General features: G+C 44.8%; 1 long non-coding RNA gene across 1 annotated transcript in view; it reads left to right on the top strand.

Moving 5' to 3' along the window:
• Nucleotides 1–7,249: 7,249 nt before the first annotated feature.
• LOC146785815 (uncharacterized) overlaps nt 7,250–23,058 on the top strand; it is a 46,858-nt gene continuing 31,049 nt past the window's right edge. Inside the window, exon 1 of the long non-coding RNA XR_014970627.1 lies at nt 7,250–7,326. This is a non-coding gene — a long non-coding RNA (uncharacterized LOC146785815). The remainder of the gene's footprint in view (nt 7,327–23,058) is intronic.

Below are 23,058 nucleotides of genomic sequence, written 5' to 3'. Positions count from 1 at the left end.
TAAATGGCAATCCCCTGCGGTAATATACTCCTTTCTCTGTCAGGTAGACCGTGAATGTGCGGAGGTGTCTTCTCCTCCTCTGTAACGTGATCAGGGAGAGGTCCTGATAGAGGTTCAATGTGGCACCCTCATAAGAGATGACCCCTGCTTTGTGGTCTGCTGTCATAATGCCCTCCTTTCGCCTGAAATTATGCACACAGGTGAGCACATCTAGTCATGTTCTGGAGTCAGTGGGCCTCCTAACCCAATGAATGTGATCATTCATTGGGTTGGGGCGAGGAAGTCTTCCTCAGCTAGGCCGGGCAGAAAGTGGTGGAAGAGGCGTTTAGCATAAACCTCCAGGAGTCCTGCCTCCACCTTGGTAGGAATTCCCTTAATGCATATAATGGTCCTGCGGGATCTATTTTCCAAGTCCTCCTGGTGCCCTTGCAGATCAGTATTCTGGTTGTAGAAATCAATAACTTCCCTTTGAAGGGCCTCAAGTTCTTTCCCTCTAGAGTCACCTGCAATTTCTAGAGTAGAGACCCGCTGCCCAGGACTCCCAGTTTATGGTTTTCCTCCTTGATTTCCTTGGCAACTTCTTTTCTTAGTGCAGCAATGTCACTGCAAAGTTTGCCAAAAAGTTCCTCCATGAAGGTATGTGTGTGGGGCACCTCCATCACTATCTACATCATTCTGTGTCGGAAGGGTTCATGTTATTGTTACTGTCACCTTTTGCATCTCCCCTTCCTGGGATTTTTTTCACTGCTGCTTTCGCAAGGATGTCTTTCAAGTTTACATCTTTCTCATGTTTTTGGAGGAGGCCACAGCTGGGGCCTATGTCTTTTGTGATTCATAGGGGAGGTCAAGGCAAAGCTCAAAAGTCAACCATTCAGTTGTGTGCTTGTTTCTGGTGTGTGATTGTGGTCTCTACATTCATCAGCACCCCAAGTCTAGGACCTTCCTGTGGCCTTGGGGATCAGAGGAAACTGGGGTGGGCAAGTCAGGTACAGCATATTATTATTTTGCTCCACAGCCTGCCCTGCCTTCACCTCCCATAATTCTTTGCTGGGCATACATGGCTCCCTGCCAGTCCATGTGTTCCTTTGGGATGGATGGGAGTCCTCACCGTAGCTGTTGGTGTCTCAGGAATATGGTCAGGTGAGTATCCAGCCATATGTGGGTGCCGGGACCTCCGTCCTTTGTTGAACTGATTTGAAAGGGCGACGTGGGCAGTGAAATCACTGTGCCCATTAAATTCCCTGCTATTCAGTGTCTCTACCCTCTCTGGCAAATCAATAGCATAATCATGGCCTTTCACACAATCTGGATACCAACCCCTCTGGCTCTTGCTCTAGGCTTCGCGAGGGGAGATGACACTGGGCCTATCCTTGGCTGCTGCACACTGCCTGCTCCCCCATAGGCCCTGCCCACATGCTTCGGCAGTCTGCCCAGATGCAGCTGTGACCCTTTGTCGGGCAGCTCTCGGTCTCTCTCTGGGTCCGGGCACCTCCAGCGTCTGAGATGCAAAGGGGCTCAAGGAGGACAGGGGAAGGGACAGTCTTGCCCCAGCACTCTTGAGTGTTCACCAGCCACACATCAGCTTCCCCATGCTGATATCCAGGAGTCACAGAGAGGTAGGGGAGGGCAGCATACTACGGGAACAGGTAGTACATGAGTATCAGCAACTGATGCTAATGTCTCACCCAAAAGAGGCCGTACATGTGTAGCATTGTGTTTAGCACATAAGTAGCTGTAGTAGATGTTTATTTATGATCCCCAGGGGATCATGCACTGCTGCTACTTATGCTATGATAGTGAAGCATGGTCAATATTTTTCAGAATATGAAAGATAAAATGATGGTCCAAATTGGGAGGAGAGTAACTGTGTTAAGGGAGGATGCTACGAGAATGCAGAGTTCAAGGCATAATTTATCCTTCAGTACACCCACAGCAGAGCAGGCTTCAAACAGAAACACAAAGAAAAGTTACAACATGGGTGGTAACAGTGTAAGCTTCCGAAACACACACAAAATGGGTACATGGACAACTGCTGCACAATCATTTCTTATGCTCAGTCTAAAGGTACCACTGTGGAATCCCACTGCACCCTTCACAAACTTCCACATAGAAAATCTATATTGGAGTGATTGCAGTATGGCAGTAAATAGTTCCCATCAGATTTGCAGAATTGCACTCATCATCTTTGTACTAACCCGAAGTTGCAACAAGATGGATCATTTGGGCAGGAGGAACACAAGTCAGCCGGTGCCCTGCACATACAACAGTAACCATATGCCTCTTCAACATTGTAAACTCCACCCTCAGCTGAGGATCTTCTCCAAATGAGCAAAAATAGAAAAAATCTTCCCCATGCTGAAAAAAGCTCACTCTGTTCTCAAATTCTTTCCAGTTACAGACCCTTCTCTCAAATATTTCTTAAAAGCAGTCTCCATTAAACTACATCATCAAATCAGCATGAATGAACCCCTACAAATCTACCAATCTAGCTTTATACCATGCTGCTACACACAGCCTACTATCATGCAGGTAATCAATGATGCCCTCCTAATCAATGATCAAAATTACACCCTACTCCTGATTCTTGAACTCTCTATAGCTTCAACACACTTACTACCAAGCACTGATCCACACTCTGGATTCAATGCCTGCCTCACCATCTAGTCCATATATAGTCCTCAAGAGCTCAGAAGTTTCTGAAGCTCCCCAGCTCCTGCAGGGTATCCAAGGGTTGTATTCTGACTCCAGTCACTTTTAGTCTCTACCTGGATCCCCTTGGAACATAAGAGCCTGTTAACATCATTAAAATCCATGAAGAAGCTGATGACACACAACATCCTAGGGCCACACCATTCAGCTAATCAAAACAGACCCCAAATCCAGTCTGGGGGTTCTTCATGCTCACCAAACAGTGTCAAAAAACAATAGTTTAAAGCCTGACTGTCAAATGAACCTTTGGGGGCTTCACCATTCAGGTCATCGCCACTGCAGAATCAGTCAAATTAATCCTCCACACAGTCCTTCTAATCAAACATCACTATGCCAGGAAAGCGAATACAACAAAAAACAAGGTGATTGATGGAATGCTTGAATTAAATCACAGCCACTGGCAAACACTCAAACCGCATCCCAATCCATTGTTTTTCCTGAGTTGCTTGTGTTCGGGTTCAGGGAGGACATGGCCTTTCCCTTTGGGCTGGACTGTTCCCACTGGGCAGGGGTCAAGACTGATTTGCATATGGCTGAGTCCAAACAATCCAAACAGAGGTGCAAAGGTGTGCAAAATAATGATGGACTGGGATGTGGCTCAAGTACTTACAAGTGGCTTAGATTAATTCAAGCATTCCATCCATCACTTTTTTTGTATACTTTAGGAAAACTAAGACAGCAAGATATTAGCTCTCTCTCCTGAAAAAAGGGAAACTGGACACCAACTTCAGAAAAACTGCGTTTCCCACCCTTTGAGAGAGGTAGCAGCCAATCAGTGACCTCCCCAACTCCGTAATAGCCCCACAAAAGACCTCCTATGTGCTGCAATATGGCTTATGACATAGTTCTACCACTTCACATCAATGCTGAAAGAACTGCAATGGCTCACCCACCAAACCTATATCATCTTCACAACTAGCAGTATCACATTCAAAGGCACTAGAAATTAAACTTCTGCTTACATAGATGAGAAAACTGCAATATCAGGTGGCAGTGGCACACCAGAGTCACAATACACTGGTACACTGGACTGCAAAGAAATAAATGCAAAAAGAAAAAAAACAGAAGGCAAACCATCTCCATTAAACCAGCTGAACACTGGAGCAATATTCCTATCAACACCAAAGAGGGTGTACTCTCATGTTAATCAGAAAGGAACCAAAGCCATAACCCTTAAAATAAACGACCTCCCTACCCAACAGAAACTAACCACCTGGTAAATACTGTCATACATACACCATTATTTGTAATGGGCGAGGCCTAAATGACCTGTGACATATAATCGTGCTTCGTGTGACCTCACCTCCTCTGTATAAGGCTATTTATAAAGGTTATATGAGACTGCATTGCTACATTTATGTTCACTATTATTAGTTGTTGATATTTATGATAATGTACTTATATTTCAGGTACACACAATACGTTGGATGTTCTTAGCTATTAGGGATGCACAGTTCTGCCTCTATTGAACTATAAGGACTATGCACCAATTGTGTTAGGGTACCGAGCCCATCACTTAAGCACACTCTTACTACAAAGTTTCACCCTACTTTTATCACCAAACATCACCATAGAAAATAACCCCTTCTCATTAATGATGTAACGATGTATAGCATCTTTCCCAGACACAGCCTTGTTTTATCTTTGGGCAGTATTGGCCAAGGGCTGCATTTATTCTCACTCAGGTATGCAACTCTCTGTCCCACTTCTTGTGACAGTACAGTATAATAATGGTCGTGGTAGCAAATTCTAATACAAATTAATAGCACAAAAGCATTCACCACTCATATTTTTATAATGCTCTAGTCATATTTAATTCCAAGGTTGACAAGCATTAAATGCGATATAACTTCAAAGCATTAAATGGCAACACATTTGCTCCATAAAATAGCAGTGAAATTGTTATTTACAGTGCTCTTGATGTGAGGGAAGAAGAAAAGGGGGTAGGATAGATGGTGGTGAGTCAGTGAGTGAAGGACAGGGAAAAGGTATAGTGACATATATACATCATTTACACATGGAGTAGAACCTTTCCAGCCTAAAATAGCTGAATTGTACATGTTATTCATCACAGTTTATCCATTGAGCTTGTGATGAGGGTTGTATGTTGTCTACGTTTCGACCCCTGGAGTTGAGGGTAACTTGTGTCCTCGCATTGGGGTCTTTTTCAGGACAGGGCTGAGAAGAGCACCTATGGGTAAGGGGAAAATGTGTGAGAGGAGCGATGATATTTAAAAGAAGGGGTGAGTGCTATGGTTAGTGAGGTAAATACTACCTACTTGTAGAGGAGGCACGACGAGTGTGCGTTCAGGAAGGAATAGAGCTCATACGTAGCTCTTTATATATATAACCACCAGGTAGACCTATCATTTCCGGCTGTGGCTCACTCTTGGAGCTGGTATGCCAATACGTTGACTTCTTCCTGAAGCCATTGGCTGAAACCACGAGGACTTACCTCCGAGATACAATGCAGGTGATTAACCTGGTGGACGAAATGAAGTTTGACCTAAACAAACAACTATTGGTGACACTAGATATCGTCTCACTCTACACAAGTATCCCCCAATGACCAGCGTTGGACTCCATGAGACTAGCCCTGGAAGGAAGACCCCAACCGACCAATGTCCCGACTGAGTTCATAGTGGAATTGTTGGAAGTAGCTATGATGATGAACTTTTTATTTTTCAAAATGAATTCTTCATTCAAAGCGATCCTCTTCATGGACAATTTAGAAGACAACCACATCTTCTCGACAACCAATACTTTCATGTGTCACATCACTGAATGGAGAAGATACATAGATGATGTGCTTCTCATTTGGACAGGAGATGAGATGAGACGGAACTGACAAGTTTCTTTGATTGGCTGAACATCCGCTCCAGTGACATCAAATTCACCATGCATTGGGATAGACATTCCATCGACTTCCTGGATATTAGCATTAAGACATCGGGAGACCACCTATACACCACCCTATATAGGAAACCGGCTGAAAGCAATACCCTGCTGTGGTATACCAGCCACCATACCCGGGGACTTCGCGATAACCTACCATTCGGCCAGTTTCTCCGGATACAGAGGACCTGCTCACTGAAGGATGATTTCTTTCGCGAATCGGACAACCTGATCGCACGCCTCTTGGAACGAGGCTACCCTAAAAGACTTGTAAAAAGAGCACGCAAGAGGGCATGGTACAACAACAGAGAGACACTGTTGATACCGAAACAACGTCAAACCACAGACAACAGAATGATATGTGTCACTACATACTGCACCAGAAGCAATGACATTAGGAAGATTATTATCGGCCATTGGGGATTAATTTCAGATGACCTGGAAGTCCACGAACCCCCAATGCATGCTTTCAAAAAGGCCAAAAACGTTAGAAACCATGTCGTCCACTCATTGTTGGACATGCCACCCAAACAGACTATCCAAAGTTTGTGGAATCTATCCGAAGTGGTGGGACACTTTACGTGCACCAAATGTAAGGCGTGTAAGATGACCATCGAAACCAAAACATTCCACTACAAACATCATACCTTAGATCTCAAAGCTCATACCAACTGCAGTTCATGCGATGTAATATATGCGATCCTCTGCCCGTGCAACCAGCTGTACGTTGGACAAACAAGACAAAAAAACAAATCACGGATCTTACAACACTGCAGCAGAATCCTATGTAAGACAATAGGGGCCCCTCTTGTTGAACATTTTACCAATCACACACATACACCTGAATCCATTAAGTGGTTAGTACTCGAGAAAGTATCTGTGGGTCAACGGGGTGGTGACCTGGGACCTATCCTGAACTTGAGGGAGTGTAAATGGAAGTACCTCGTGGACACTGTGACCAATGGACTTAACGAACAAGATGGCACGAATGCCCAGTTAGCAGGATTGTCAACTGAATAAAGCTATGACATACAGGCTAGACCCATCTTTTTAGGGTTCCATACACACAATACTTACTCACATCAGAAACAAGCCCACTGCTGCTTCCAACGTCTTAATGGACCCTATCGCGAATGTAATGAGGATACCTCATGCTATGATGTTAGATATTTTTTAATACTTTTCAATGTCCTGTAACCCCTCTACAGTTGATATCGCTTGATTGCTAATGTAATGAGTGTATTTTTCATGCACAGGTTAGACCCTGATTGTACATGATGATGTCTTTTGTATTTTTGAGATCATGAACTCGTTGGTCTGACAACTACGCATCTATGTCATAGAACATGTGAGATTTACACACTCTTTAGACGTTATGTCAATCACCTCTGTGTAGACCGATTTATTTTACTAATGTGCCTCACTATTTGCTATTGAGAGTGCGATTCATAGAGCCCCTTACAGGTCCCCTTATATCGCCACACCGAACACCTTACATGCATTTCTCCATTTAACAACATAACTGTGCCACTTCCGCAAGGGAGAAGACAGCCCAGCTGGCCATGACACCTCTCCCCTTCCCCATTGGTCGCTGGATGACGAGCCCCCCCCACAGCACTAAGCGGCTGCACCACGCGGTGCACGTACACCTGTCAGCTTCACCTCTTTTAACGCACGTCCTGACACCCGCGCCCATTCTCGAGCCGGGCGGCTGTGGATGAGGTAAGCAGCTCTCTTACCTTTTTAATGCTTAGCCCATGACCGATTTGGTTTTTGGTATTGCAGTCGATGAGAGTAGTTACGCTAGTCTGCCCCTCTTTGTAACGTTTAATTTAAATTGTCTGGCATACCTGAACACATTAGGATGCCTTTCTGTACAGGCTGGCAATCGTAGAGTGTAGGTACGCCAATCCTTATCAAGCGTTTAATTTATGCTGTCACGCTTGCTTGTCACCATTAGGATTTGAATTTGAACCCAGCCGGCAGACCAACACTGGCTCCCTTACTCGATATCTAGTATTTTTACGCTGTTTTTCTGTCTACTTCAACTGTTACGATTAATTTTGCCACATCACAATTGTTTCCTCCATAAACCTTCAGCCTCCTGTCATCCGATGGTTATTCCACTGCCTTCGCACACTGCGATATTCCACCAGCTGCAAGCCGTTCATTTCCTTGTCTAGGTAGATCCTTTGTTTAGGCAGAAATTTGAGCCACATTCTGATGACCCTCTCTCTCCTTTTTATTAGATTTTGTCTGGATTAATTCTCCTTTGTGAGAGATTGATGACCTCACATACCACCTTTCCCTATATAAAGCTACGTATGAGCTCTATTCCTTCCTGAACGCACACTCGTCGTGCCTCCTCTACAAGTAGGTAGTAGTTACCTCACTTACCATAGCACTCACCCCTTCTTTTAAATAGCATTGCTCCTCTCACACATTTTCCCCTTACCCATAGCTGCTCTTCTCAGCCCTGTCCTGAAGAAGACCCCAACGCGAGGACACAAGTTACCCTCAACTCCAGGGGTCGAAACGTAGACAATATACAACCCTCATCACAAGCTCAATGGATAAACTGTGACGAATAACATGTACAATTGAGCTATGTCTATACACAGGAACAGTTTACCTATTTTAGGTTCTACTCCATGTGTAAATGATGTATATATGTAACCATACCTTTTCCTTGTCCTTCACTCACGGACTCACCACCATCTATCCTACCCCCTTTTCTTCTTCCCTCACATTAAGAGCACTGTAAATAACAATTTCACTGCTATTTTTTGGAGCATCTCTGTTGCCATTTACTGGTTTGAAGTTATATCGCATTTAATGCTTGTCAACCTTGGAATTAAATATGACTAGAGCATTATAAAAATATGAGTGGTGAATGCTTTTGTGCTATTAATTTGTATTAGAATTTGCTACCATGACCATTATTATACTGTACTGCAACACAAACCCAGGTTTGGTAGTTTTACATGGGTCACCCCGTTAAAACTCAACCCACTTCTTGTGACGGCACAACGTAACTAGTAGCAATTGGGGCTAGAGTGCGTAGGAAATATATCTACCAATGCATAACATGCTTAGGTTCGTCATGCTGTATACTTTTGTCATGCTTCCTATTATCATTATTCTTCTGATATTTGCTACCATTTTCTTACATATGTTGTATACAAGGTTAGCATGCTATTCTTATTTATATTCTGCAAACTATGGGTCTGATTATGATGTCGGTGGGACTGCCATTGCCAGGGTGGTGGTGGCAGTTGCACCGACAGAACGCCCTTCGGTCCAACCGCTGTATTACCATGCAGGTGGCCATACCATTGACAGATGGCGGACAGACCACTGCCTCCGACAGGATCTACAGATCTCAATGGGGCGGCGGTCAGAATTGTGATACCGAATGGAGGCGGCGCCAAGGCAGGCACCGCAATTGGGATTACGATGTCCTTTTCCAAGAACTGACTTTGGAGGACCCAAACAGGGTCCCTTCCCCCATGGGCCACTGCAAAGTGGTACCAAAGGGGATGATGAACGGAGCGCTTGAGCAAATCAAACACTCACCCCCAGTCAACTGATCTGGGTTTAATCCATCATCATTCTTTAGCTCACTCCACCACCCCAGTTCAGACATGGCCGTATTCAAATCAGTCTGACCCTGTGCCTCATGGGAACAGTCCAGCCCAATCTGCCAAGCCATGTCTTCCCTGGACCGGAAACAAGCATCCCGGGACCGGTTTCAGGTTCATAACCCTCGTCAGCCGGGCTATCTTGAATCCAGTGGTAAAGTGAGCAAGGGACCCACGTCTGGGCATAAGCTGCCAACTTAGGGCGGACAAAGCGATACCAAAGGGGATGATGGACGGAGCGCTTGAGCAAATCAAACACTCACCCTCAGTCAACTGATCTGGGTTTAACCCATCATCATTCTTTAGCTCACTCCACCACCCCAGTTCAGACATGGCCATATGCAAATTAGTCTGACCCTGTGCCTCATGGGAACAGTCCAGCCCGAACTGCCAAGCCATGTCTTCCCTGGACCGGAAACAAGCATCCTGGGTCCGGTTTCGGGTTCATAACCCTCGTCAGCCAGGCTATCTTGAATCCAGTGGTAAAGTGAGCAAGGGACCCACGTCTGGGCATACCCTGCCAACTTAGGGCAGACAAAGCGATACCAAAGGGGATGATGGACGGAGCGCTTGAGCAAATCCATCATCATCATAGGCTTTATTTCGATATAAGAAATATCTTAAAAAGCAGTACATTTAGCATAGAACAATAAAACAGTAAAAGGAGCCAATGCGTTGTCATACAATTCATATTACAAATGACCCCAATAAATTAAGTAAAATCATTTAAAAAAACAGATTAAACAAGATACAAAAGCCTAGTTGATCTAATGCGCCAGGCCCAACCCAGGAACTTGGCTATACCACAGGCAAAAAGTGGGCGTGGGTCATTTTTTAAAATACGTAAGGCCTCCTTAAAATGCCTTGTCCCAAGTTCTTTGCAGAGTGGTTTTAACCACCTACTGCGGGGAAGTACAGAGGCCGGACATTCAAAAAACAGGTGCGGGATTGACTCTATCCTGTACTCACAAAATGGGCACAAAGGAATGGTTTGGGCCGAGGCCTTCCACCTAGAGGTAAGTTCCCCGACAGGAAGTAGGCCTATCCTAAATTGGAAATACAATGCCCTATCCCAACGCTTTGTGACGATGTCCAGGTATGGTTCACAAAGGGGCATATCTTTTACTAATAGAAAATCCAAGGAAGTCCTACACAGTTTGGAATTACTAGATCTGCCATCAGCTACCCAATTCCAATATAATTTCTTTAACACAGATTTTGGGGGGGGCAGTTCTGTTGACCCAGGCGTTGCCGAGACCTATGTTGAGGAGAAGGCGCTTGACTTCCCTCAGCCATTGAATCTTGGACCAGCCTGGTGACTCCAGCACGTCAGTTAGGCCAACCGCAAAGCAAGACAACTCTGGGACTCTCCAGATTCTCGCCCATAAACGGAGAGGGCGGAGCCTAGCCTGGTCACTAATTGATCTTATCCCCATGTCTAATAACAGTGGGAGGGTTGGGGTGCTATAGGGAAGCCCCATTAGATCTTTAAAAAACTTGCTTTCAGAGCGAGATAACTGTTCTACCTTTGTACCCCCCAGAGTTCGGCCCCATATAATGCTGCATTAACACCCCTTGCCCTATAAATATCAAGAATTGGTGCAATGGGTTTTAGGGTTGAGGCACGTTGTTCCTTAAGAAGGACACCCAGTACCCTTTTATGAGTCAACAACATCTTGTGGAGATGACATTTCCAACTCATCGAGTCACAGAGGCGGATGCCGAGATAATCAAACTCAGTAACCCTCTCTAGGGAAACAGAATCTAGAGTTGGTGGTTTGACTGTCTTTTTCGGAGGGTTAAGAACTAGATACTTGGTTTTCCCAGTATTAATAACTAGCCCCCTTTCATCACAAAAGGATTTGAAGCTAGATAACAGGCTCTGCAGGCCGGGGTTTTAGAGATCAGGAGGTTGTCATCTGCAAATAGAAGAGTAGGTATTCTTCTACCGGCCAGGGATGGTGCATCTGATGGAACTTCCGATAGGTGTTCCACCACTCCATTTACATACAGAGAAAACAGAGTGGGCGCTAAAACACACCCCTGGCGTACTCCTCTATTTACAGGTATTCGATTTGTTTTTTGACCCTGATTACCCCACCTGATCTGCGCAAAGTTGTCAGCATGCAACTTTACCAGTAAACTTAGAAGGTATGGAGGGATGCCCAGATCATTCAGCACACTCCAGAGTTGGTTGCGCGGAACCAGGTCAAAGGCAGTCCGCAAATCTATAAAAGCAAGATACAGACTGCCTTTGCCCAGTACAACTACTTTCCAATAGAGCATCAAAAGCCGGAAAGATTGCTCTATCGTCCCCATACCTGATCTAAAACCGGCCTGAAAATCAGAAAGAATGCCTTTTTCCTCAACCCATTGTAATATCCTGCCTAGGACTACTTTACCTGCCACTTTCTGGGAGGAGTCCAAGAGACTTATGGGGCGATAATTGGCGGGGTCGGTCCGACTCCCTTTTTTGAAGATGGGAACAACTTCGGCACCCTTCCATGAACCCGGGAAAGTTGCCCCACTGAAGCTAGCGTTCAGTAGGGCAGCGATGAGTTTCCCCCACTCCACTGGGTTGATACGTAACAAGTCCCCTGGCAAGCCATCCGGGCCTGCAGCTTTTGTGGGGACAAGGCATGTAATCGCCCCCAGCACTTCCTTGGCTGTGAACAGTTGCTCCTCAATGAGTTCACAGGATACTATAGGGTGGCATTCTGTCAGACATGTCTCCACACCCGGGGCCACAGTATAGAGCTGTGAGAAGTGGTCAAACCATGCGTCCTCTGGTATGTTGCATGTTATTAATGAGTCCACGGGCTTATCCCTTGCTCTTAGTAGGTCCCAGAAACCCTTGGAGTCCTTCCTTGAGCTAGCAGCCTTTAGATCATGCCAAAACTGATTCTCCCATGCTATTTTAGCCTCATTTATAACTCTCCTTTGATTGCCCCTCGCGGCGCTAATCAAGGCTCTATTCTTGGATTTAACCGCCTTAATTAATTCCCTTTTGGCATCTCGGCAGACAGGGGTAAACCACCCAACATTGCCCTTTGTGGCGCCTCTTTTATTAGGTCTTTTTCCCACATTGGGGACTAAGAATAATTCACCTAGTGCGTGCGTGGTTTGGTCAAACAATAATGAGATCTCCTGTGCACTAGTTGAGGGAGAGTCTAAGCGTGGAGGGATGTTTGTCATTATTGATTTTACCTCCTGAATCATACACTACTTGGCAACAAAATTGTTCCATTTTAGGCGCCTGCCACAATTTGAAGGGCATACTTCATGTGTAGCTCTCCACATGTGTGGGATTCGGAGTGGGGAGTGGCCCAACCAAAAGGGGGACAGGGATAAGGACAACGGATTATGGTCACTGTCAGTGGACGGCAAAACCGCCATATCCAACAAGTAAGGCCACAAACAATAGTTCAGCAGAATGTATTCAATCCGTGAGGAATGCCCTACTCTGTTGAACGTGTGGGCCCCCATTTGGTCTGATTTGGATCTACCATTAGTGGCTCTAAGGTCATACTCCATACAGAGTGCATTGAAATCGATAGCGCCTTGATTCCATCTCCTGATTGGCGGAATTTGCAATGATGGGATGCCTCTCCTGATGTCGTCTTCTCTATTACCCAGCACATCGTCCACAGCAAGGGGTTCATACGTACAGTTAAAATCCCCAGCTAGCATGATAAAGGCATCAGTTTTAATGTTTCTGAGTTCCTCATCAATGCCAGTTGAGGATAACGTAGATGAACCCCCCCGTGCTCCTCTAACATAAATGTTGAGAATTTCGAGTACTTTCCCTCCACAGGGACCTCTGACTGTTAGCCTTTGGAGATCAGGTGACTTCGTAGTTATAAATTTGATAGAATATCGCAGGGAGATATTCACCCAGATTGTCAGCCCTCCCGAGGGACGACCTTTCCCTCCCTTTGGACGTATAGCAGGGACAGAATAGGTGGTGTAGCCCATCTTGTGTTGAGGTTCCAGGGACCAAGTCTCCTGGAACAAACAAATCCCAAATGATTCTATCATAGCATTCCAATCTGGTATACCTATATTTCGTCCGAGTCCTGCTATATTCCAACTAACAACCTTCAATGGGACACTGCCACCCCCATCCCACCCTAGTTCCAAATTACTAACAAGGGGGGCACTAGCGGTAGTTGCAGTCGCCTCGGTGGACGGCAACGACGTGGTCTCCTTAAATACAATGACCTCCTTCAGTGCAGCCCTAATAGGGAGAGACGGGACAAGAGTTTTAGGACATGACAAAGGTGATTGCAATTGCTCCCTAGAGGAATTTAGATTGGATGGAATACAGGTGGGAGACCTCACCAATCCCGCACCAGTCATTAGACTATTGCTTGATAACTCCTCTGTTGCCTCAATGTGCGTCACCCATGTTGGACAGGCAGTATGTCAATAATGTTGCAAAAGCCAATCTCGTGGCAGGTATGGAGGCTTATCAGAGAAGCTAGGGTGGAGGAGGGGTCCACAGAACTGTCTGCCACCTCTCTCCTCCCACCCAGAGGAACCGGCTGTCTTCCCAGGCAAGTTTGGGGGATTGAAGTAGCTAAGGTCATGGATGCCAATTTGACCCCCACTGGCGGTTGGGCTATACTCCCTCTGGGGCCCACTACATACATAACTAGCCACCCTTGGGTCATCAAAATTTACAATAATACAATCCCCATTTATTGTTTTTTGTTTAGAACCGATCCAGCCAACTCTCCTAACGTGGATGATCCGTCCCTCCAAGGGTTTAGGCAAAGGCCTATTTTCTTTAAGCCAAAAAAGAGTCTTGTTGAGCAAATCAAACACTCACCCCCCGTAAACTGATCTGGGTTTAATCCATCATCATTCTTTAGCTGACTCCACCACCCCAGTTCAGACATGGAGGACCAGGGAGGACCTGGCTTGGCAGTTCGGGCTGGACTGTTCCCATGAGGCACAGGGTCAAGACTGATTTGCAGATGGCTGGGTTCAAACTGGAACGGCATGGTGAGCAAAACAACGATGGATTTAGGCCCAGATCTCTGTACTGGGGTGAACGTATGACATTGTTCTGCATTCTGTCCATCAATAGTTTTTTTTGCATTTGTCACCCCGAGTGGGACGGGTATGCTCAGACGTGAGTCCCGTGCTCTCCATGCCACTGGAATCAAGCTATCCTGGCTGAAGAGGGGTGAAACCCCGAAACCGGTCCTAGGATGCTTGTTTCCAGTCCAGGGAGGACCTGGCTTGGCAGTTTAGGCTGGACTGTTCCCATGAGGCACAGGGTCAAGACTGATTTGCATATGGCTGGGTTCAAACAGGAACGGCATGGTGAGCAAAAAAATGATGGATTTAGGCCCAGATCTCTGTACTGGGGTGAATGTATGACATTGTTCTGCATTCTGTCCATCAATAGTTCTTTTTCCACTGCAAAGTGGACCAGAGGGTACATATAGTGCTTTCCGACTTCCAGCAGGACGGTTCTATAGTAATTGGGTGGTTGGACCACCGTCTGCTTGTCGGGCGGTCTCCTGACTGTCGAGATATCAGGCGGCGGTCCGACCGCCCCCTATCATAATCAGGGTCTATATGTCTTATGCATTCATGTGCAAGTTAGACAGTTGACCTAAAGGAACTCATAAACTAAGTCATTGGGTCCTTGGCAGGACTCGTCTATCCATAATGGGTCTTTCCTCCTGTAAAATGTTAAAAATGTGGCAATGACTCAAGGAAATCTGTCGTTTCTTTCTGCTCAGTACGAATCGTCATGGTCCGGGGGTCAAACAAAGACTAATGTGTGTTACTAAAACATCTTGGCTTCAAATAGTGGTGCCCACAGAAGAGCACAAATGACCAGGGGCGGCTCCTCCACTAGGGTGAAGGAGCGTTGCCCCACTGCTTTCTCGCAGTGCGAGAAAGCCAAAACATAAAATGGTAATAACTTTTGGTTAATGCCATTTTATGATCTTTGCACATTGTGGGCGGATGGGTGGGCGGAGCTGCCTGTGCAGGGCAGGAGTGGTTTGTCCACTCCTGAGTACACAGAGACTGTTTGGTCGGCCCTCTCGGGCTGCCCAAATCAATCATGCACACTCTGCACTTCTCCATGCAGGCAGTATTGCAGCCTACATGGAGAACATGCCATCCCCTACAACTCCTGGCTGGGCAGCGTCCCAACCAATCACAACCCTCTACTTGAGCGTTGTGATTGGCTTAGGGGAGGGAAGGCAGGCTGTCTGCTTCCTGTTCCTGTCGGAGGCAGGGGAGCAGGAGCAGTGAAGACGTGGGACCCGGGCCAGCAGAAAGGTCGGTTTAAACGTTTTTTAAATTATTGACCCCCCCCTCCACGTGCGACTCAGCGCCTGCCCCCCCACCCGCGAGCCATGCCGGCCGCTACTGCAAATGCCTACTAATGGCCAAACCCTTATAAAGTCACACACTTTACCAACGCAGCGACAGCATGCTAATGCTGGTAAAATTCTATCTAAGTTTAGATCAAAAGTCTGATTTAGACCAAAAGTCTAACTTTAGTAGTAGTAAAGTTAGACTTTTGGTCTAAGCTTAGATCAAAAGTCTAACTTTACTACTCATAAATGCCCTTTGTGAATACCGAAAGTCGTAAAGGTAGACCTTTGTCTCAAATTACTTCTGTGAATCGGGCCCTCTGTTCTCCTCTGCATAATGGACCTCTCTTGGCTCATAATAATGAATTCGAAACAACAGGCTTTTCCAAAAACACTGAGATTATGTTTATTCATTCCTCCATTCACTCATTCAGCCAGTGTCACTGGGATTATACTGTCTATTAATGTCACTTAATGTGAGATGCTGATAGTTCACACCAACGCAGCGACAGCATGCTAATGCTGGTAAAATTCCCTCCTGCACTGATGTGATGTGATGATTTGGTCCTCTTACTTGGCAACTAGCCTATGCTGTTTCAATTATACTGCGTATGGGTTCATCAGTGTCATGTTCAGATTATATTACACCCCCAACACCTGCTGTCCAGTGCTCTTTTCTGCGAGATTAATGGCACCAGACATACTAGCAGGGGAATTTAACCTGTTTCCACCCCATCAATAGAAAAATCCCTGTGATCTGCTTTTCCATCATCAGCTTGGTAGTGGATCACCCTTTCAGTCCAGAATTTGGAATTACCATTCGTGCTTCTACTTTACACTTGTGCTGTCTGCCCACAAAGGCGTACTGATGTGCAGGCGTGGAGCAAGTTAAGCATGCCAGCCTCTCTTGCTCACTATTACCAGCTCCCTCACTTGTTTTGGCAGCAGGTTCCTTATGGCAGAGTAGACCATGAGATTGCAGGGCATAAGAATTTCACTTTGGGCACCTCTATCAGGTGCACTACAGTTGCACTCTTAGCATGTCAAAACAAAGCATGGGGGACTTGGATAAAAACAAAGTTCTAACACACGTCACCCATCTAAAACATGTGTGTGCACAATCTCCATTAAGCCCTCAAACAATGGGGCATATGTATCAAGCCCATTCCCGTTCGCAAATGGGCCAATTCTCAGAATCGGCCCATTTGCAAACAGGAAAAAGCCTTTCGGGATGTATCATCCCAAAAGGCCCCCCCAAAATAGGGAATCGCAAAATTTGTGATTCTCTATTTTGCAAATGCATTTAAGATATCGCAAATTGCGATTCCTCAAATGCAATGTAGGAAGCACCCAAGTTGTGTGATTTTAGCTTAAGGAATCGCAAATTACCACTAACTTCAGGTTGGTGGTAATTTGCGATTTCTTTGAAAAATGCACTTTTTTGCATTTTTCAAAGTGCCATGAGGCCCACATACATGTCCTTAGGGCATGTATGTGCACCACATGTGCACACATGACACATGCACATTTTAGGCGTGCAACAGGGTGTCCTTTAGGCCTCTTGGCCCATAGAAATGAATGGGAAGCCATTCCTTAATTGCGAGTCGCAATTTGCGAGTCGTAATTAAGGAATGTCAGGGAATCGCAAAATATTTGCGAATTTTTAATTACATCTCGTTTTGCGATTCTTAAATAGCAATTCTCAAAAAATCGCTATTTGAGAATCGCAAAACCATTCTTTGATATATATGCCCCAATGTGTCTACCAATTGTGTCTCGGTATGCCAACTCTACTCTAAACCATGTCTTATCTGTGCCCTAACTGTGGATTCTAGCTCACTTTAAAGCAAAACTCCCCTAACTGTATCCCCTGGCACTGAATAAAGTGGAAAACATCTACATGGCCTTCACAAAGATCTCACACCATCTTCAACATGTCTCTAGTCAAAATATGCACATCTCACAACCTGTTTATCCATTACGTGTTTTACAATCCCACCATGTGGCACTACGTTACTTGTTTCTAATGGTACTACCGATATAGGAGCAGGTACGCTGTGGTTCACATACTATAGGGATGGCACGTTTCAGTGTACATCCAAGTGCTTCAGTTCAGGTTAGGGGGCCTAGACAGTCTCCATCGTGCATCTTCCAAACGGAACATACTTACAAGCTGGGTGGATTCCAGGCTTCTGTTTATATCCAAGATCAGCAAATCATCTCTGTCTCCTTCTTCTGTGCCTCCCCATCTGGGTAAGATGGCCTTGGAAAATCTAACCAGTGTTGCCTCAATGAGGTCTAGTGTACTGCCTGCCAGCACATGGGTCCCTTTGAATCCTTTGATGATGTAGTTTAATGGAGACTGCAGTTTTCCCTGTCAAGCTTAAGGACTCCATCTGGTCAGGGTGTCCCTCAATTCTGGGGTGATGAAAAAAGTCCCTGTCACCCACGCTAGACATGGCTGAGTAAAGACCTACTCCGTGCTGTCTCACAAGAAGCGCCCATCCACCACTCTGCTCTGCCCATAGACCAATTTATCTCTAACTCTTAGAACTTTCCTGTCATACACTTTCATGAACATGTGATCAGCCAATCATACAATTGCAGTGCCTCCAGACAGACAAGAACCCATTACCTCATCAACTCTTATCTAGTACTGAATTCTTCCCTTTTCTACTGACATATCCTTTCTACTGTTGAAGCTACAGAGCAACCAGCATAAACATTGACATGGATTCCCCTTTGTTTTTCGTGCATTTTTGAGGTAAAACATTGAACAGAAGATGGGCTGTCCCCCTATCGGTTTACTAAGACTAAGTTGACTTTAGCCCTTGCACTAATGTGCCCCGGGAATGCATGTACTATGCACAGGACATGTGGTTTCCCATTCAGTAAACATGCAGTTACAATGTGCACTGCCTCCCCTCTGTATAATCTTTTAAAGCACATAACAGTCAATACACAGAGAAAATATCCGTGGTCTCTGAATGTACATTTACATAATAAGTTAAGGAAATGCTGTCTACTCCTTCAGTCGTGAATGTAAAACTATTTAATGAGTTAATGAACAATATACACATAAAAGAATAATTGTTCGAACGGAGATTCTTCCGATTGACTACATCAGCACAAACTCTTAGTAGATATCTAATTCGGAATAAACTATAGAATAATGAAAATAGTTTCTTACACGTATCCTAAATTATTGACTCATTTGAAGACCTCAGAGATTTGCCACATTGTAATTTACCCTCAGTCCTTTGTCAGTACCAAGGTATGTAGAAAGGTAGAAAATAAGTTTATGTAGACAATTGTCCATATTAAGATTCTAAAAACACAATTGACAACTAAAATCAATAAATGGTCCCGTCTTACTACCCATCTTACTACCCAACAACCCCCTCATATCATAATTCATCATAAAATTCTATTTAACTGACCGTAAAAACAGAGCAATTCCAACTGCCACATCTAAATTAGCCCTGTTTCAATACCAAGGTACTGAAACAACTGAAAATCCATGGGCATCCTGTTGCAGTAAACATGGTTCCCTGTAAGTTAATACCTCTTCAGCTTAACTGGCGAAAGTCGCTTCTAAACAACATTCCTCTTTAGTGGTTGATTTTTCTAATAAGCCACTACTTCAAAACCGAGAATTTAAGCCAACATTTTAAAAAGCGTCTTTATCAGACCTACACATTATATCTGCATTGAGCTGCATTTAGGAGCAGTAAAGTTAGACTTTTTTTTTACCTAAGTTTAGACCAAAAGTCTAATTTAGACCAAAAATCTAACTTTAGTAGTAGTAAAGTTAGACTTTTGGTCTAAGCTTAGACCAAAAGTCTAACTTTACTACTCGTAAATGCCCTTTGTGAATACCGAAAGTCGTAAAGGTAGACTTTCGTCTCAAATTACTTCTGTGAATCAGGCCCTCTGTTCCCCTCTGCATAATAGACCTCTCTTGGCTCACAATAATGAATTAGAAACAACACGCTTTTCCAAAAACACCGAGATTATGTTTATTCATTCCCACATTCATTTATTCGGCCAGTGTCACTGGGAATATACTGTCTATTAACGTCACTTAATGTGAGATGCTGATAGTTCACACGTGATCAACAATTCAACCTATCATCAAAGAGAGCAACATTATTGTAAGGGATTGGCTCATCTCACCTCAGGTCAAATTTAAGAAGCCTGGAACCCCTGCATGAATTTGCACAAAAGGAGCCCTAGATAAGACTCTAAAATGAAAATGCTACCCTGAGATAGAAGCTCCCTGGGAGACCTTGCATGCAGCTTTTTCTATTTTTCAGCATAATTCAGATTTTTCTCATAGGTATTTATTTATTTATTTATTTATTGGATTTATATAGCGCACAGCTACCCGGAGGTTTCCCGGCGCCTAGGACAATGCAAGACAAGGCAGGATCAGGAGATCAACCTGGAAGATTACTGATTAAAGAGCCATGTCTTAAGCTCCTTACGAAATCTAATGAACACCCATTCGTGACGTAGGTAAGAAGGAAGAGAATTCCAGAGAGAAGGAGCTAGGAAGGCAAAAGAACGTCCCCCCATTCTGGCACGTCTGATTCTGGGCACCTGGAATTTTAATTGATTGGAGGAGCGTAGTGACCGAGAGGGCCGATAGTGTTGGACCAAGATTCTAAGGTAGTTGGGAGCTAGGCCCGTATTAATTCTATGCATGTAGCATAGGGCTTTGAATTTGGTGCGGTTCTCAATTCTCAGCCAATGAAGTTCACGAAGTGCACCAGAGGTAGGAGCGATTCTGGGAAGTTGGCAGAGAAGCCTGGCCGCAGAATTCTGGACTACTTGAAGTTTATGAAGCACTTCTTTTTTCGCACCCAGATAGAGCACGTTTCCGTAGTCTAGTCTAGGTACCATTGAATTTACTCTGGCCGCAATAATTGTGAGGACATCACAGACGTTCAGCAGCTTCTGGCAAGCCTTCAGTTATTACCTCGAGTGAAAGCACACAGAGAACTCACTCAGATAGATCCCGGTCAAAATGTAAAGATCTGAACATACATACCAGCAATCCAAGCAGAAAACATACCTACCCTAAAGTACAATGATGTCACAGACCAGCTGCAGACCAATTCATCTTCTACCAAACAGTTCTGACACAATGATAAACTGAATGTACTCCTTCTATGCGTCAAGTCTTGCATCATCCTTCCTTCCACGATGATGCAACTTGTTAGTTTGCTCCTTGTCCTGCAAGCGTGGCTTGCCCACTGCTAAGTAAAATACCCTGTCCTCGGTAAGGTCTCACATGCACCCTCGCACATATCTGTAGGAGAGGTAGAACTACAGAGTTTATGTTCGAGGAAGAGGAGGTGGAGACGAGACACGTTTCTCCATGATGTCCCATTTTTTATTTTCTTGATTAAATGACTGTGGTTGTACAGGGGATAGCAAAAAGTGTTTGCGTAACAGTAAACGAGGAGGGTGCCTCCTCCGGTGAGAGGCTGATGGTTGGTAGCAGTGAGAACCAGTTAATAATACAGTTTTCTTTTTTTTACCTGCACACCTAGGCACATAGAGTGCCCATAACAGGATTCCTTCACTCCCCCCCCCCCTTGTATCTGCAATTTCTGTGCAAATGCATTTACTGACATGGCTAGTCGTACAAAATGATTGTTCCCCACATCTCCTCAACTCTGTACCTCCTCAACTGCTGTCCAATGGAAATGTAAGTCCGGTAGCAGAGGCTAAGTGGAATATGACACATAGGATGATTCATACTTCGCTCTCTTTTTGTTTAATGTATATCCACCCTCTTCCTTATATTGCTCTTCTCCCTGGGTATGACATGTCCCAATTATGCAGAAGACACCCACGCCAACCCCCCTATTGCAGGCAACTTCTGGAAGAGCAGGAAAGCATTAATGACGGGTTTCACAATATACACGAATAGAAGACTCGAAATTGACTCCAAACACAGAGAAGACTGGTCCCCCTTTGCTGGACTCAGGCCATATGATGAAGACAGCCCAGGAAACCTATACAGTCATCTGAGGCTATGATATTTCAAGCCCAGTAAAAACACAAAGCTAAGATCTTGGGCAGAGTATTTGAAGGATGGCTGTCTCTGGACAGCCTGGTGACCTCAGTGGCAGCCATAACAAGGAGACCAAAGGTAGCTAGCTCACTCACAGGGGAAATGTGCTATTGGCTGGAACATCTAACAGGAATGTGGTCAAACAGCACCAAGGGTGGTGGCCAACACTGACTCCAGAGAGCATGTCATACAGGCTAGGTTTTTATTACAGCTCACAAATTGTTTCAGCTTTCCAAATGTAAACTATGCAATAAAACATTTATAGCACAACGTTTCAAATTACAGCTGATCAGATGCATTTGATCGGATCAAGTTGTGGTGCACACTCGGACAATGAACAGCCTGTGTCATTTCATGTTGGCCATGCTAAAGGTTTGCTTTAATATTTGGGGTTTGGGGTTGGTGACAGCTGACCGGCAGCGCCGGACAAAATGTAATCTAACACAGGATTACATTTAAAAATCAATTTATGTGAGATGAATACAATCGCTGACTATAATTCTAAACTAACACAAAATTGCATTACCAACATATTAAAAGTGAGAGCAAATTTCGTCACTGCCTTGTGAAAATAAGCAATTCCCTTATCAGCTGGCCAACAACAGAATCCAGTGCATTAAACCTTCACGAAACTTTTTTTCAAAGCCTCGTGCAGGTAAGCAACTCATGTACCCACCATTAAGGGCAAGAATTTGGGGTAAACCCATATAGTAAACTGGCAGAAGAGAACTCATGCAGTAAAGGACAGCTGTGCAAATATGCTGATATGGTAAGCTTCGGACAGGCATAAAAGGTCCATTACAAATAATGCCTTATGCAGGGCTGAGTGCACTAATAACGGGTACTATAAAGGACGTCCCTTAGAGGCGACTCTGGTGTTACTTCTCTCATATCTCATCTGTTATTGTCAGGGAAGTAAATGTGCAGGTAGGCCAATGTAGAATGGATTTGCTACATAATACAAAATATAGTAGTTGTCGTCCCTCCTTAGCTTAATACAGTGGGATCTTCTATGGTATCTTCAAATCCCTCTACTGAGCCTGGAGAGCTCCATATAGAAAGTGTGAGTGACTCTCGTGGCCTAGAATTCAATCAATCAAACAATCAGGGAATTGTAAGCATGCTACTCACCCATGAGGGTCTCAAGGCACTCGGGGGGGGGGGGGGGGGGGTCTTGTCTGCAACGTGAGAGAAGCATCTTCTGCCTGCTCTAGCCCTGTGGATGCGCGGGGTTTCGGCCAGTGCGAGGTTGGAAGATCGTAGGTTTCTTTTGGGTACGTGGAAGTTGATTCTGTCATTGAGGTATTTGGGTCTGTTGTTGTGTAGGCATTTGTAGGCGTGAGTGAGGATTCTGAAAGTGATTCTTTTCTCCACGGGGAGCCAG

The sequence above is a fragment of the Triturus cristatus genome, chromosome 11, assembly GCF_964204655.1.
Source record: "Triturus cristatus chromosome 11, aTriCri1.1, whole genome shotgun sequence".
Lineage (NCBI taxonomy): Eukaryota > Metazoa > Chordata > Amphibia > Caudata > Salamandridae > Triturus > Triturus cristatus.
The sequence above is the reverse complement of the archived record's forward strand: the minus strand, read 5'-3'. Positions and strand labels throughout refer to the sequence as shown.